The sequence below is a fragment of the Canis lupus genome, chromosome 14 (genome assembly GCF_011100685.1).
Source record: "Canis lupus familiaris isolate Mischka breed German Shepherd chromosome 14, alternate assembly UU_Cfam_GSD_1.0, whole genome shotgun sequence".
NCBI classification, from domain to species: Eukaryota; Metazoa; Chordata; class Mammalia; order Carnivora; family Canidae; genus Canis; species Canis lupus.
Window position 1 is genome coordinate 56,757,931 of NC_049235.1, and position 18,200 is coordinate 56,776,130.

At 42.1% G+C, this 18,200-nt stretch overlaps 1 protein-coding gene across 1 annotated transcript in view; it reads right to left on the reverse strand.

Moving 5' to 3' along the window:
* The window catches only part of LOC119876957 (cortactin-binding protein 2-like), a 77,093-nt gene that overhangs the window by 47,949 nt on the left and 10,944 nt on the right, over positions 1–18,200 (reverse strand). The window lies entirely within an intron of this gene.

An 18,200-nucleotide genomic window follows, 5' to 3' on the forward strand; every position in this document is an offset into this window, starting at 1 on the left:
GGGACCAGAAGCTAAGGAATGCGAGCGGCTTCTAGAAGCTGGGAAGGATAAGGAAATACTCTCCAACAGACCCTCCAGAAGGAACCAAGCCCCCGACCACCCACTGTATACTTCTGACCTCTGGAAATATAAGTTAATCATCTGTGTTGTTTTTAAGTTAATTATCAGTAAGTTTGTGATATTTGTTGCACAGTGCTAAAAACTAAATGTTCGTGCCCTCCCCCCGCCCCCAAATTCACACGTTGCAACCTAATCCCCGAGATGATTGGCATTGGGAGCCGGAACCTTTGGGAGGTGACTGGGTCAAGAGGGTAGGTTCTGCATGAATGGAAGGGGGTTCCCTTGCACCTTCTACCCTGTGCGGACATGAACCAGGAGGCGGGCTCTCCACACACTGAATCTCGATCGTGGACTTCCCAGCCTCACTACTGTGAGAAATGTTCGTTGTCAAAGTCACCCAAATCTAGGACACTTCTGTTAGAGCTGCCCAAGTGGACCTAGACAACAGGAGCTCACAGAGAGAGGTGTCCACGGAGGTGGGAGAAGCAGTCAGGCTGTGGCTTAGTTAGAGCCCAGAGGATTTATAGAGGCTAGATTGGGGGGGGGGGGAGGGGGAGGAACCAGGTCTTCCTCCAAGATTGTTTTTGATTTTGTCTTCTCCTGGCAACTACAAGAACGGGTTGACTTTTGGTTGGGCTAATGTTGGAAAAAGCCTGATTAGAACAGGACCAAGAGAGAACGGGCGACGAGGAATGGCATCAACTAACAGACAGCCACCTCAAGGAGCTTTGCTCTAACCGGAGGGAGCACGCAGCAGCAGAGGGAAGGCAGGCAGGTCAGATGAAGGACGAAATTCGCTGACACAGAGGGCTGGCATAACTGCTGAAGAAGTCACTATGTGAGAAGGCGCAGAAGCCGGTGCACAATGGCCAGCCGAAGCAGAGCCCAGAACAGAGGGTCTGTTCTCAGTGAGCAGAGATGGGAGTGTGTGGTACAGATGCCAGGGACCGGAGTGAGGTGACGGGGACAGGATATGGGAGTTCGGGTTGCTTCTGGCTCTCAGAGAGTTTCAAAGCAGCTGAGAATGAAGCAAAGGGAGGAGGTGCTGGAGGAAGGTCTCAGAAGACCGAGGAGAGCACGAAAGAATCCAAGGGAACAGGTGAGTCAAGTGCTAAGATACGTGGTGCAACTGCCAAGCAGCATGAAGCGCCCGGAAGAGGATCCAGTTGTGAATTCAAAAGGAGGCCGTTCGGCAAGACTGGGTGGCTTTTCTCCAGCCTGTATAACCCGCGCAGGCATGAAGGGGGCAGAGCGTTGAAGTCAGCAAGCATCAGGTGTTTGCCAAGTGAACTGGGCAAAGTGAGAGGACCACAGGGATTCGGAGGGTCTGAAGGAGGAACTGCAGCAGTAACTCATGTAACCTACCAGGGTGGGCGAATTTTGGACCACTGAGGTCTCAGCTTAAATCCACGTATGCAGTGATTTAAAAAACCACAATGTGGAAGAATATCTAGCAATATGTTCACAATGTATCACGAAAGCAGGTGGCCTAGGGGCACCTGGGTGGCTTAGTTGGTTAAGCGTCCGACTCTTGATTTCTTGATTTCAGCTCAGGTCATGATCTCAGGGTTGAGATCGAGCCACGTGTGGCCCCATGCTCGGTGTGGAGCCTGCTTGAGATTCTCTCTCTCCCTCTTCCTGTGCCCCTCCTCCCCTGCTGTATTCTTACAGAAATGTCTTTTCTTTTTTAGAGAGAGAGATTTTATTTATTCATGAGAGACACAGAGAGAGGCAGAGACACAGGCAGTTGGGCGTGTCAAATCCCCCACGGAGCAAACAGGAGTGTAAGACATCAACGAAAACTACAACAACGGTAACAGAACATGGTTATTACACCCAGTTCTTAGTGTCTTCATGACACCCAGTTCTTAGTGTCTTCATGATGGAGGTTTTATTTGAATCCAACACTTCGTGAAAGCTCCTTTAGCCCCATTTCCACAGACTCCTCTGAGAACAGGGCTGGACTGAGTGGCTCTGAGCCTCCTGATGTTGGCTTTTGGAGAAGCTGTCCTGAGACTGGCCGCTGGCGGCCTTCTTCCTCATCAGAGTCCCTTTATATCTACAACCAGCATCAGCCACCCGTTTGGCTGGCCATCCTGCTTACTGAGCAGAGAGTCCTTCCAGCTCTCAGGGACTGTAATCAGCACCAGGGATCCTCGGTGCACCCTGATGTCCTGCTACGTGAACACACCTGCTGTACAAGTGACCATCCCTCACACCAGCGGGTCTCAAACAAAGATTAGAATCACTTGGTGGGCGTGTGAAACCACAGAACACTCTGCTCTTCCCCCCCGGGGTTTCTGAGTCAGTTCATCTTGGGTGGGTTTGGGGGGTGGGGGAGTCTGAGAATGAACACTTCTAGCAAGTTCCTTTGTGATGCTAATGCAGGTGGTCTGGAAACCACTTTAAGAACCAAGGCCTCAGGGACGCCTGGGTGGCTCAGTGGTTTAGTGCCTGCCTTCAGCCCGGGGCATGATCCTGGGGTCCTGGGATTGAGTCCCACATCGGGCTCCCTGCATGGAGCCTGCTTCTCCCTCTGCCTGTGTCTCTGCCTCTCTCTCTCTCTGTCTCTGTCTCTCATGAATAAATAAATAAAATCTTTAAAAAAAAAAAAAAGAACCAAGGCTTCAGTCCATTCTTCTGCTTAAAAATCTTGAGGGGCTGTGCCCTGCCCATCGTGTTAGGTACACAAATGTATCAGCTCGGCATTCAAGACCTCCCAGGTGAAGCCTGGCCTACCTCCTGCTCCATCACCCTACGCCTGTGCTCCAGCCCAACCTACCTCCTGTGGCCAGAGTGTACACCGATTCTGTGTTCCTGACTCCCCCCCACGCCTCGCTGTCTAGTTACTGATGTCCTCACTCTTCAGAAGGCTCCCAGAATGCCCCCTCTGCCCAGAAGGCATCCATAACTCAACTTCATTAGAATGTTTTCGTCTGCGATCTTCTTACACACAAGCCTGCCTTGCATTAGAGTTCATAGCAAGGACACAGCTCTCTGCCACTAGATTATAAGGGGCGGTGGTTAAGAAGATGCACTTGGGGTCAGCAAGGCCTGGGTCCAAGTTCTGTCCCCACTTGTCAGCTGTGTGAGAGACGACGCTACTTAACCATGAGTCTGACTGTGAGATAACAACAGCATCTCCTTCAAGGGAGACTGGTGGGGATTAAATGAGATCATCCGTGCCAAGTGCTAAAGAGCAGTCCCGGCAGATAAGGCTCAGGAGATGACAAGCAGTTTTCTGGGTTTATAAGAACATTACCACATTTCTTTGACCCTCCTTCCAGGTGGTCAGGTCTGCGTCTCTTCCTCTTGAATCTCAGCACTGCGACGGCTCCATGGATCCAACAAAATGCAAAGTAACTTAGTGACCCAGATTCCATTGCAGATTCTGTGTCCTGTCTCTTAGGATGTTCGCTGATGGACCCCAGCCACTTTGTGACAGGGGAGCCCAAGCGGGAGAAGAGGAGCCCAAGCCCCGGGCTGCAGGGAGCCCTCTTGGAAGCCGGTCCTCCAGCACCCTCACTACCCACCACTGCCACATGCGGTGCAGATCGTCAGCTGTCCCCACCAAGCCTAAACTACAGATTTGTGAGCGAAATAAATGACATCGTTTAAAGCCTTAAGTCTTAGAGTGGGTTTGTAGCATAGCAACAGGTGACAAAGCAGGCACCTATTATTACCTTTGCGTCCTTTCTCCTCTCTAGAGGAGAGGATCGTAGGTAAGCATCATCACAAGACTCAAACTTTTCTACAAGGAATAAACTCCCAGGGGATCCCTTTTTGTGAGGAAACACAGAACTTCCTGGGAAAGGATTCATTTTAAAGCAAAACACAACCTCAGTTTTCATTGTGCCTAACCTTGGCAGAACCCTGCAGAATCGACAATAAATAGGATATATGTAAGTAATAAATGGGGCTTTAAAAAAAAAAAAAAAAAAGCTCTTTAAAGTCAGTAGTACAAATAGCTGTACTGCTTTTTAATCTCAAATAGCCCAATAATGCTACACAGGAGAAACTAACCCCCACTTTGAAAAAGCAAGACATACAGGAGGCCACCGTCTGCACGCATCTAAGGAAGGAGCTAGAGACAAAGCACAGCAGGAAGCACCCAAAAAGAAGCAACTTTGGGTGAGAGCTGCGCACAACCTAAGGACACACAGTAGGTAAGGAGCAAACTAGAGAAGCGTGGTTACTTTCCTTTCCTAAATACATTAAAATGTTAATATTTTGTTTAGTTATTAGTATTATTACGTTGACTCCAATTTTTTTTTTTTTTACACGGTCTTCCACGGTGAGTCTGGGAAGCACACCAGTCACGGGACCCGCGCTTAGTGCCCAGTACTTGTGCTCTGCTGCATTTATCACAAATGGGACGTGTTAGTCCTGATTTAGCCTCCTTTCCGAGGCAGGAGGTCCCACGAGCGCAGGGACGGTCTAGATCCTGCTGTCTCCCGAGCGCCCAGCACCTGCCAGGACAGAACGTGCTCAATAAATACCTGCCGGTGAGATGCTGGAGGACTAGCGCGGAGAAGGCCACCGGGAGAACCGCGGCCGATGCTCAATTACTCCAGTGTGAATTCTCAGGGGGCACAAACACAACATCCTTTAAAAATAACAAGGGTTTATTCCCTGGCACTGAAATTGCTTTAGAAATTACTGGTTGCTGTCACGAGTTAGAAAAATACTGTGCTCTTCTCCCGGAGGAGTTATTTTTATTCACAACCTCCTCTCCCGTCTACTCAGGCCTCGTAATACCCCCCAGGAGGGTACCACCTCGCGCCTAGAGCCCTCGCGCAGGATTCAGAGTTCCACGGAACCTGTACTTTAATAAATGTCAACTGTAATTGCCTCCTCAGATCCCTTCTCTCCCTGTTTCTGTCAATCTGCTTTCAAAAGCGGTTAACATAATCTCCCTTAAACACTGTTTTTGTCATATCCTTTCCTACCCGAGCCCACGGTGAATTTCAATCCTCCACTGTTTGAAATTTAAACTCATTAAGAATTTAACATATTAACGATTCCCATTAAAGGATTCTGAGGTCCTCCCGTTAATTGTGCTACCCATCATCCCTCCAGACCAAACTCCCATCTTATCATTATCCCTCACAGGGGCACAGAAATGCACGGAAGCCCTGATGCAGCCAAGCAGAGAGGATGGAAGGTTTCTTCTCCAGACACCAGTGAGGGCTCGTTATTGTGTCAGGACGCTACGAGAGGAAGTCCAACGACTTTCCAGAGTGTGCGTGAAGGACTTCTCTCCAGTCGCTCATCGAGGGAAAATCACTGTCAACTCCAAATTAATTTCTAGGGATTACTTAGACGCTTGTCTAAAATGATCTCTTTAAAAACTATTTGATTCTGTTGATGTAGCCTTTGTGAGAGGGAACCTGAACTCTCTCACAAAGTCAATGATCCATCTGCATTTTAGCATGCTGATTACTGAGAATATCGAACTCCTTACTGGCAGCGAATCCATTATTATCCTGACTATACAACCCACCCTCACAAATTCCCTGTAACTCTAACTGGAAAAAAAAAAAAAAAAAGAATTGAAGGATTACATAATTCAAGGAAATCAATACAACAAACAGCCTTTCAAGAAAACCACTCCATTTCTATTTAATGACTCAACTTACCACCTGCCATTTTTTAAGATGCAAATGAAAAGAGAAAAGGTGATCCAGGATCAAAAATGATTAAGAAATTTTTTTTTTTTAATGATTAAGAAATTAAATAAAAATGTGAGTACAAAAGGCAGAGTTAATGATGACTACAAAGGGAAGGATAAGGAAATGGCAGTTCCTTGACTATTGATTGGATCCTTGTCCATTTTATGAGTCTTTACCTTCCTGCAGTAAATTCGGATCGTTCAGCACGCAAATGTCCCAACGTGTTCTCATGCAGAAGATGAGAGGATCCTCATTACAGAAAAACGCCAACTTTTTTGCACTTGGTATGATAATTAGAGGAACCGTTTAAGAACCCCATGGATGCTCTTGGGCGTCATCCTAGCTGCCATTCAGGCCCTCCGAGTCCTGCAGGATGCGCTTGTTTGTCGTCACCTGGAGCCGATGGACCAGGAGCGAAGCGCAGATGGAGGGGTGAAGGGTGGCGACCGCCCAATGACTCGTGCGCGGCTTCGGTGGCCCAGCAGGTGACAGGTGCGTGGGGAAGGCCCTGGGCACCCACCGCGTCTAAGGCAGAGCCCCCACCGACGCCTCGAGCTTCCACTGTCAAGGGCAGGGGCCCCGCGGGAGGCGGCCACGCCCGGGGTCAGGGCAGCGCGGGGACCCGCGGGGACACAGCTTGCAGTGCCAGGCCCTGGTCGCGTCCTGCTCCCACAGGGGCCTGCAGTCCTGAGCGTCCCCCCAGAAGCGGCCCTGCGGCCCCCGGGGAGCCAGGAGGTTGACCAAGATGCCCGTCTGGGTCCCGGAGGACGGAGCCACCTCCTTCCAGCCCCCCGCGACTGCGAGCAGGTGGCCGTGCCGCCGAGCCAGAGCCTGTACACGGCCCAGAACACGACGTCAGCGAGGAGAAGGCGCAGGCCGCAGGCTGGAGCTCGGGCTGGCGGCGCCCAGGCCTGTGCTGCACCGGCGGGGCCACGCGCCTAGGAAGCCACTTTCACAACGGACACATATGATCTGACCCCCAGCACACCCTCGAAGCTTCCCGAATTGTGAAGCCCTGCTGGGGGTGGAGCGGTTCTGCTTTAGGGCAGCACCTGACACACCACCGCTCCCCGTCCAAGGTGCCCTCACAGGCAAGCACTCAGGACCGCGGCAGCCCCGCACCCCCCGCACCCTCCTGCAGCCGAGCTGGCGAGGACGTAACAGATGGGCCTTGGCTTCCAACAGGCCGCCCCCAGCCTGGGGAGAGCTCGGCCCTGGGCAGGAAGAGGCACCAGCACTCTCTGAGGTAGGAAGACCGCCACCACTGATCTTAGGACACAGAGGATGGCCTGTAACCCTCAAAGCATGAAGAGAAGGGGAAGGTTTAAGGGGAAGATCTTTCTACTAAGATTGAGGTTCGACTGGAAACAATTTTTTCAAGAACCCTCTATGTGCCGGCCCCCGGTTAGGTGCTGTAGCCTGTCACCCCTTTTAATTCTTCCAATTTGGAGCCAAGTCCGTGACCACACGCCGAGACCAGAGAGATGTGATATCAAAGCACCCACCCAGCCCCATTTACCTGGAAATTTAAAAGCTGATTTAAAGGCCAAACGGCTGTCATACCCAGACATCAGCACACAGACAGTCCTTTCCCCCTAACCTGGGGAGTCTCAACTTCTCTACGCATAAAAGTTACCGCTCAGGCTTGAATATACAAAATCACGTCTTATGAATTATTTCAGAGCTTCCCCAGGGTTTAGTCTCTGCAATATTCTAACCATTAGAACCTAACACCTGTAGGAGCTCCCCCTCCCCTCACCTGCACGGCTGAGTGCCTAGTTGGTGCTTGATACCAAGAGTGAACTCGATCCATGGTTTGCTTTCCATGAAGGAGTTTCAAGAGAAGTGTTAAGGGCTTGTCACATCTAGCAGTTTATTTTAGCGGAGGGCAAGCGTGTGGACCCCAATGGTCCACTAAAGGCAGGTCAACAAGCACACATTCAAGCAGAACACATCCAGACCCTGTTGAAACAATTTTTTTTTTATCGTTCCTAGGTCACTTTCAGTACTACATGAAGCAATCCCCTGCTCCTCTATCCAATCCTATGTGAAAAAGTTAAAAAGGAATTTTATTTTAGAACAGATACACCTTTAGAAATATATAATAAATCTTAAAAAAAAAAAAGAAATCTATAATAAATCTTAAAGTCTGAAAGAAGAGGGCTTTTGACTATAAAATTCATTTAACGTGAAATTCTAAACCAAACTGGGACAGACTGGATGGGAAAAAGTGAAACTGAAGATAGGATCTTGCCTTTCACAAAATTTCACGTGGAGAACTTACCTTATCAATCTTATTTTAGGTGCACAGCACCTTAACTAAAAACCATCATCGGCTTGTCTTAACTGTCTGAAGAAAGATACTGTTCACCTGCTAAGTGACAAGAGTGATGAACAAGCACGTTTTCCATGCCTTCTTAAAGGGCAATAATTATAAGCATCTGAGATACTCACATTTCTTAGACAACCACGGTGACATCCTGCCTTCACTCTGGCTCTCCTGCAAACACTTCCGTCTGCCTTGTAGCTAGGGTGACCTTTGCAATTTTTTTCCCCTGACAATGATGATCAATTTTAAAGATGGACATTAAATATTTACATTTAATAAATTAAAATTTTAAAGCAGAAAAAAAAAAAAACCCTAAACGCAATATAACTGGGCTCTTAGGATGATCTTTTAGAAAATCGTATCACATCACTGGCATTCTCAAGCTTAAACACTTCAACGGCTGCCCTGATAGAAGACGAAATCCAACCTTCTCATGGCCTTCACCCTCAAGCATGGTCGGGCCTCTGCCTGGCTCTGCATCTGATCCTGTGCCATTTGCTCGGTCAGTCTCTGATTTCCTGCAGGTCCTATAAATGGTCAAGCTCCTTCCTCTCTTAGGGCCTTTGAATGTGCCGCTCCCTTTGTAAGAACACTCTTCTTCCAACTAGATTCACACGTCTCAGGGCTGGGGGCGGGCGAGGGGTGGGCGGGGCGGGGGAGTGTGTGTGTCACTTTCTCCGAAGAGAACTTTCCCGACCCAATCTAAAGTAATCTCCCTTCTCATGGCATTCTTTCCTTTGGCAATCATAATTTGAACTTAGATGTTTTGGTTTATTGTTTTAATGTCACTCTCTCCCACTGGACTCAAAGAGAAAACTCACGCTCCCTGTTTCCCACTCCTGAAACCCGGGACGTCCTTTTGAATGAACGCACACATGGACTGCCTTCTCGAAGATCCTCACCAGGCTCAAATGTCATTTCAAATATGCAATACAGACTTTTCCTTTCTTATTTGTTCAAGACCCATTTACATTTTGACTCCAAAAACTGAAAGGTAGAAGCTAAAATCTCTTACGTTTCTCTCCAAAAGAATCACAACCAAAGAGAAGGCAGAGTTTTGAGTACCGCCTCGGATCCTTGTTTCTTCTTCTAATCAAGACAGAGTTAGTCACGAACATGGCAAATGAAATTCCCATGAGAACACGTGGCCTGTAGCTTAGCCACTGAGTGTTACAATGAGGTGGTTAAAAGGTTATCAGGATGCCTCAAAGGTGCACTCGGTATTCTCAGATCAAAGGAAGTCATTCTTAAAAGGAACTGTTAAGTGAACAGTCCCCCAAATTATGATAACCTTCAAACTGCACAAAACGTATTCCTGTTTTCATGCCATTTGTAACTCTGAATCTATCCCGAGCCCAGTGTAAAACAAGCAAGCTTTAATTTTCCTCACAAATGTCCTAATGATTCACAAATAATCATCAGCAAGAAGATGCTGCTTGAGTGAGTTCTGTTGCTAAATAATAGTGATAAACATTTTGCTTTCATAGCACTATCAACCTCCATTTCTTAATATATAAAAAAGCACTATTTCGCCTGGTGTTCCATTTTTTCTTTCCTTTCACTAACAGTTAAATGTTCATGAGGGAAAATAAAATTTCTCAGAAGAATGAAAATTGAGGTTTCCTATGTCTGTCTTACTGGGCAAAATATAACGCTATTTACAAATCATCAGCTATTTGTATTTTATGAAGAGTGATTTGCATTCAGAAACAACACACAGCGTCTGGTCAACTCCTCTTCCTGTTTCTCCAGACATGGAACAAAGGCGTTATCTCAGCGGACAGAAAAGGAAACAATTTATGTTTTCATGAATTCAGCTCTGCTCAGCAAATTAATTCATTCATTAATTAAAATGAACAAAAAAAGGGTATATTTTGGTCAATCAATTGCCCGAAATCATAGGAGAATTCTGAAATACAAAAGACTCCATGTTTTACTTAGCTGAAATCAGAATGCTCCTCTTTTATCATGATTTAGCAGACATGTCATAGGAGGAAAACCTCACAATACTCTGTAGCATAGCAGTGGCTGCTTTCAAAACCAGAGTGGAAGCATTATTCTGTTTAGTGACTTTAATTTATTTGAAGAGATTGCCTTTGTTCTTTTGAAGACTCAACCCTGAGCCATAGAACTATACAGGTTTTTTTAATATATGAAGCATTTAATTTCTATGTATAAAACTATAATAAATTTTAAATAAATGTGGTATGTTTTGAAATGTGTTTAATGGGCATTTTCAAATGTTTATTTTTGAGGGAAAATAAAAAAATAAAATATAAATAAAATTTAAAAAATCACTACCATAATAAAATGTATTTTTAATTCCAGTATAGTTAATACATAGTGTGTATTAGTTTCAGGTCTCCAATATGGTGATTCAACAATCCTACACATTACACAATATTATGATAAATGAATTTATCACTCATTTATCACACAACCTATTTCACTCATCCCTCCACCAACCTCTCCTCTAGTAACCATCAGTTTGGTCTCTATTTAAAAGTTTGTTCTTTGTCTTTTTTCTTTGTTCATGTATCTTTTAATTCCACATATGACTGAAATCACATATTTGTTTTTCTCTGATTGACTTATTTCACTTAGCAGTATATCTTCTAGATTCATTCATTGTTGCAAATGGCAGGATTTCATTCTTTTTTCTAATATTCCATCGTGTGTGTGTATACATACACATATGTACATAAATATATGCACACATCACTTCTTTATCCATTCATCTAACAATGGGCATTTGGGCTGCTTCCATAACTTGGCTATTATAAATTATGCTGCAATAAACATACAGGTTGCATATATCTTTTCAAACTAGTGTTTGTGTATTCTTTGGGTAAATACCCAATAATGGAATTACTGGATCAAAGGGTAGCTCTATTTTTAACTTTTTAAGGAACTTCCATACTGTTTTCCACAGTGGCTGCACCAGTTTGCATTCCCCCAATACTGGATGAGGGTTCCTTTTTCTCCACATCTTCAACACTTGTTGTTTCTTGTGTCTTTGAGTTTAGCCATTCTTACAAGTGTAGGTGATAGCTAACTGTGGTTTTGAATTGTATTTCCCTGATGATTAGTGATGTTGAGCATTTTTTCATAAGTTTGTTTACCATCTGGGTGTCTTCATTGTAGAAATGTCTGTTCCTGTCTTCTGTCAATTTTTAATTAGTTTTTTTTTTTTTTTTTTTGGTGTTGAGTTGTATAAGTTCCTTATGTATTTTGGATACTCTTTGTTGGATAAGTCATTTAAAATATCTTCTCCCACTCTATTGATTGTCTTTCAGTCTTGTTCATTGTTTCCTTTGCTGTGCAGAAGCTTTGTATTTTGATGTAGTCCTAATAGTTTATTTTTGCTTTTGTTACCCTTGCCTCAGGAGACCTATCTAGAAAGATGTTGCTATGGCCAATGTCAGAGAAATTAATTACTGCCTATACTCTGTTCTGGGATTTTCATGATTTCAGGCCTCACATTTAGATCTTTAGTCCACTTTGAGTTTATTTCTGTGTATGGTATGAGGGAGTTGTCTGGTTTCATTCTTTTGTATACAGCTGTCCAGCTTTCCCAACACCATTCATTGAAGAAACTTTTTTCTCATTGCATATTATTGCCTCCTTTGTTGAAGATTAATTGACCACAGAATTGTAGGCTTATTTCTAGGTTTTCTATTCTGTTCCATTGATCTATGTGTCTATTTTTGTGCCACTATTACTATTTTGGGTTTAACTTTATTTTTTTAGTAGTCTCTACACCCAATGTGAGCTTAAACTCACAACCCCGAGCTCAAGAGTCACCTGCTCTTCCAACTGAGCCAGCCAGGTCCCCCGGTACCATAACACTGGTTTTATTACTACAGCTTTATAGTATATACTGAAATCTGGGATTGTGATACCACCAAGTTTAGTTCTTTTTTTAAGAATGCTTTGGCAAAAAAAAAAAAAAAAAGTAGAATGCTTTGGCTATTCAGGGTCTTCTGTGGTTTCACAGAAATTTTAGTTATTATTTCTTCTAGTTCTGTGACAAATGCTATTAGTATTTTGATAGGGACTGCACTGAATATGTATATTGTTTTAGGTAGTAAGGACATTTTAACAATATTTGTTCTTCCAATTCATGAGCATGAAAGTTCTTTCCATTTCTTTGTGTTGTCTTTAATTTCTTTCATCAAGATTTTACAGTTTTCACACTACAAATCTTTCATCTCCTGGGTTAAATTTATTCTTAGGTATTTTATTATTTTTAGTGCAATTGTAAATAGGATAGTTTTCTTAATTTCTCTGCCAACTCATTATTAGTGTATAGAAATGCAACAGATTTCTGTATATTGATCTTGTATTCTGACCTTAACTGAATTCATTTATTACTTCTAATAGTTTCTCAGTAGAGTCTTTAGGGTTTTCTACATATAGTAACATACCATCTGCAAATAGGGACAGTTTTACTTCTTATCAATTTGGATACTTTTATTTATTTTTCTTGTCTGATTGCTATGGCTAGGACTTCTCTGTTGAGTAAAAGTGATAAGAGTAGACATCTTTGTCTTATTCATGATCTTAGGGGAAAAGCTCTTAATTTTTTTTTACCATTGGGTATGATGTTAGCTGTCAGTTTTTCATATAGAGTATGTTGAGGTATGTTCCCTGTAAACCTACTTTGTTGAAATTTTTTTTATCATGAATGGATGTTGTACTTATAATGAAATGTATTTGAGCAGCATTTTCTTGACCAATGTCACTTTATAGAAGTGGTTCCCAAATGGGGGCAACTGTGGACCCCAAGGGAAGACCCGTTTGGCTGTCATACCTGCAGAGGTACTACTAGCATCTAATAAACAGATAGACCAGGGCTTCGGCAAAGCATATCACAATGTACAACATAGCCCTCTTCTCACAATAACCACAACAAATACCAGTCCCAAGTATCAATAGTGCTGAAGTGAGATAACCTGCTTCAAAGCAAAAACCATTCAAAGCATTGTTTTAAATTGAGTTTTGAACCCAATGAACTGTTTATGTTTTTTAAAAAGGAAGATCATTCTAGACAAAATCTGAACAGAAGTAGTCACAATCTGAGAAAACTAAAGCATGGCCCCAAATGACATGACTTGGAACAATTTTAAACATATAAAAGGGGGACGCCTGGGTGGCTCAGCGGTTGAGCATCTGCCTGTCACTCACAGCATGATCCCAGAGTCCCAGAATTGAGTCCCACATTGGGCTCCCTGTATGGAGCCTGCTTCTCTCTCTGCCTATGTCTCTGCCTCTCTCTGTGTCTCTCAAGAATAAATAAGTAAAATCTTAAAATATATATATATATAAAAGGTATATACAAAAAAAATAAAATAAAAGGTATATACAACGTTGTAAGTGGACAGAATTTTGGCATAATTGTCTCCACTTATATTCATTTTGAACTTTCATTTTTAGACCTAGTACACAGTAGGTATTCACCAAATATTTGAGGCAAAGAGGAAAGGAAAGATCTATCTTCTTGTACCATACCCCAGGATATTTTATAACATTAAACCAAATTAATGGACTACATTATGTTATTAGGTGTCCTCCAAAGTCCTCCCTTCCTCCATATTACTGAAAGGAAGCCAGCCAGCCAGAATAATTACCCAGTCTCCAACTCTACTGGGTGTGTACACAAAAGTTCTCCCTGACACACATGATGTTGCTTTTCTTCATTCCCTCTCTTGCTCCCTTTACCATAGGTTTAGGATGCAGACATGGCACTGACACAGTTTCAACCATGCCAAAGAGTCTAATACCCTAAGGAGAGCCATAAGATAGATATAATTTGGGCTACTGAATGACCTACTTGGCTTAGAACTACTTCTCCAGCACAGATTGCTCACTTCCAGAAGGGTACATGAGAAATAAACTTCGTATTTAACCTATCATACTTTGCGCCTCTTTGTTTCAGTCACTTATACAAGGCAATTCTATAATCTGATATCCCCTATGACACAAATACTATAAATGCATTCTGTCTGAAAAATTGTTAAACTGGTAATTTAAAGAAGTTTCAGTGCAAATAATACTTGAAAATCTGTGTTTTACAGTAACTATAGGTTATGAGGAAGAAATGCCATGTCAATAATACTGTTAATTCTCATTTATCAATCTAAAAGGAAAAAGAAGGCATACAAGAAATCTGGATCTGATTGCCCAAGGAATTCATAGTTTCAGTGATGTAATATTTATGTAAACTCACACTAATGACAGCCAGCTGGACCCTGTAAAATGTAGGCTGAAACACAATTTTGACCCTAAAATTCCGTAATTATAGCATTTTCATCTTCTTGTCCTTGTTTCCCTTTGATTAAGGCACTGATAAAAATTCTAGAAGCAAGAAGGAAAAGAAGTGAAAGCCAGAAGATTCCACAAACTAAACAGTATCAAATAGATGATCTCTTAACAGGTTATATATTCAAATTCTGAATATGCAATTAAATTTAATTCAAACGGCTCTGTATCTCTCATGGTTTTCAGAAAATGTAGCTGCTTCTCCTAGAGCACATTCTCAATTAAACTTCAGTTTTTTCTTCCAAACTTCATTTGGCATATCTGTTTAGTCAAAGATTTATTCCTAATTTTTGTGGATGAGGGGCAATCACTGATAAAATATCTCTTATGCAATTAAAATATATTTCAGTTAAGCAGTTCATATTTTACAATAATGCTACACTTATTAAAATATAATCTCCCCAACAAAAATTAATCTCCTGAATATTATATGTTATAAAGTCAAGGACTTCTACTGGGAAATATTTTTACCTTAAACACGAAAGTAATAAAAGTACCAAGATACCTATTATAATTTCATAACATCTTCCCCTCCAAATCATATTTATGAATTGTTCTGATAAGTTTATTGCCATTAATCCAATAATCTACGTAATTGTTTGTGATAACTTGAAAATCAAAAAAACCCAAGGGCCACCTGGGTGGCTTAGTCAGTTAAGCATCTGGCTCTTGATTCTGGCTCAGGTCACGATGTCAGTGTCATGAGATCAATCCCCGCACTGGGTTCCACACTGAGTGTCGAGCCTGCTTTGGATTTTCGCCCTCCCTTCTGCCCAATACGCCACCCCCTGCTGCCACTCACACTCTTAAAAAAAAAAAAAAAAAAAAAAAAAAAAACACATCAGGGTAGCATGATTTAAAAGTAAAGCTTGGTCTAAAATATCTTTTTAAAGATTCTAAAATTCTAAAGGATTTGAATACCTCATAACACAATCATTTCTAAATTTTCATATAGTTCATGGTATAAATTAGCTATATTTTTAAAGGAGTCACAATTTATATATTAATTTTAAAAATATTTCCTACATTCAGAGAAATATTACTTTTGACATTTTTTTTAAAACAAGATGTATTTCTCTCCCAATTGAATAGCAATATACTGATTGCTGATTGAGCAGATTTTGAATTTTAATTCAGGAATATCTTTATCGCATTATATGAAATAAAAATAAAAGTTTCACATTCTCTCTCCTTCCCATTTTTTTTAGCCAGCCACTAATTTATATCCCATTAGTAAAGCAAAAGGCAATTAAACGACACATCTGAACCCAAGTAAATAATACCCTAGTTTCAGTAGTTCCAGTGAATGCACTCAAGGGAACAGTGAGTGACCACAGTGAGTCTACGATGGCTATGACAAATATAGGAAAATGGTATCATCTACTCTTAAAATTATCTAAACAAATCAATCACAATTCTCAAAATTTTAAAAATGACAAAAAGCTTTAAGAATCTCCAAACATACCAAGTTCATGGATGCTACATTTTCTACCGGAGATGAAGTCACCATCTCCCTGGGCTTCCTTTTTGTTTGTCTAGATTTTAATCTATAAACAAAGTAGGCTGGTGTCAGCCAGTGCTTCTCCACAGGCCAGTCCCCTAGAAGGTGATTTGGAAATAGGCAGAGCACTTTGTTTTCATGGTGACTGGCACGTAGGGCAGGGCGAGGGGTGTGCCAACATCCAGGAACTGTCTCAAGTATCCCTCAACTTTCAAATGTCCCTCTATTCATTCCTTTCATAGAACCTTCTCGGTATGACCACTTGAGCTAAAGAGCAACTCCTTTTACACATAAACAAGTTGTTTTAATTTAGTTTTAACAAACATTAATTTTCCAGGGCCTCAACTTCCATGTAAATGTGCACTTTTGTTTGGAACTTTACCAAGATTCATTCACCATCTCAGGGGAAAAAAAAAAAAATCACCTCATGCATGGCAAATTCCCTCAACTGTATCGGACTCCCGATAAGCACGCCTGGATCAGGAATCTTTTGCAATGACTGCACTCATGGCAATGCTACCAATAGGTGCAAACCGCCACTTACTTCTTTATCATGTCTTCCACTAGACATGTGTGAGCATTTGTACACTGAAATGCGTATTTTGTTATAAATTATTTCCTGTTATCACAATCAGGGCAATGTACTGGATATTTTTAACATAACCTACTTACATATACAGTTATCTATACACTTCATTGCGGAATAATTAAATAGTAATGCAAAACATTTTATAAAAGAAACCAACCCCCTCCCCAAAACCCCCACTAAATTTGGAGGGATGCAAACCACTGACCTAGATTATGTAGTAAGGCTCCTTGCAACTCCAACATTTCTTGATTCTACGGAAAAACTTTCATTTTGGCAAGCCCTGATCATTACCAAACCTTTAACTCTACTCTTATATTTGAAAGCATAACGATTAAGTTAAAAAGAGAAATAGGGACGCCTAGGTAGCTCAGCGGTTGAGCATCTGCCTTTGACCCAGGGCGTGATCCTGGGGTCCCAGGATCAAGTCCCGCATTGGGCTCCCTGCATGGAGCCTGCTTCTCCCTCTGCCTCTCTCTCTCTGGGTCTCCCATGAATAAATAAATAAAATCTTTAAAAAAAGAGAGCGAGAGAGAAATAATACGGTTGCTCAGGTGATACGTAAAAACACAGACTCTGCTAAACTTTCAAACATTTGCACAAGTGGTGGGAGATGTCACAGTAGCTGATGCCTTTTTCAGGTTAATAGAGAGAGACAGAAAAATACCAGAGGTAGAACTGGAGCCTCCACATCCATTTGGTCTCAAAAGTCTACACTATTGGGCTCACAGGTGACCCTGTCCCTCCTTTGGGCTGAGTGCAATTTTGTCTGTGATATACTGTCTTAGCAATTCTCCCACAAAGTTCATTTGTCAAGAAAATATACGCTGGCAAGCAATGCAAATGCTTCAAGTGTGGAATGAGGTGAATACCTCTCACAACCAAACCTCCTGCACAAGTCTACTTGGCAAAGCTTGTCATTCAGAAAGCACCACCTTCAACTCATTATTGGCAGCTGGTATAACTCTACTCCTATTTTTCTGAGGCAATCACTCTCTGTCATCAGACTGAGGAGTAATTATCCCCACGGTACCAATTTCCAGCCTGTGAAAATTAACTGTAGCCACCCCTTCCCTACACAACTGGATTCTCAGCACACCCACCTTCTTCATTATGTCTGACCATCCACCGTTGTTATTATACCTCTTTCCCCCACTCTATTAGCTCCCATATGAGGCAAAAATTCAGCATCTATAGATGTTCATATATTAGACGACCTCCTAAGACAAAGTTTGAGGACCCCCCACCTTGGGGGGAGAGAGGGGGTGTTCAGGAAACAAGCCCGTACTTCATAGATAATAAATATAGCCATCCTGGCCAAATGACCAAGATTACATACAAAGTATTTACTATAAAAGAAAAAAAACAGAAACACTTAGGTTTGGCTAATATACCAAAACAAGTACAAGACTAACAACCACCAATGATAAAACTGTGCATTAAGAAAACTTAATGTTATTTTTAAAGCAATAAAAAGCTTAGATATTTAAATAATGTATAGAATACTTCACAAGCTGTGAAAATTTCAAAATTTCTAGAAGATCGGATGAAAACATAATACAACAATGGGAAGGTATATGTAGTTTTTAAAAGATAGACATGTTAGTTTTTAACTCTTCAGAGTTTCAGAAAATAAGAAGTCATTTATAATTTACACAGGAAGGAAAAGCTCTATTATCAGCAACATCTTTTATAAATGACTCTCTTAATTTTTCCTCCCTGACCTCACAG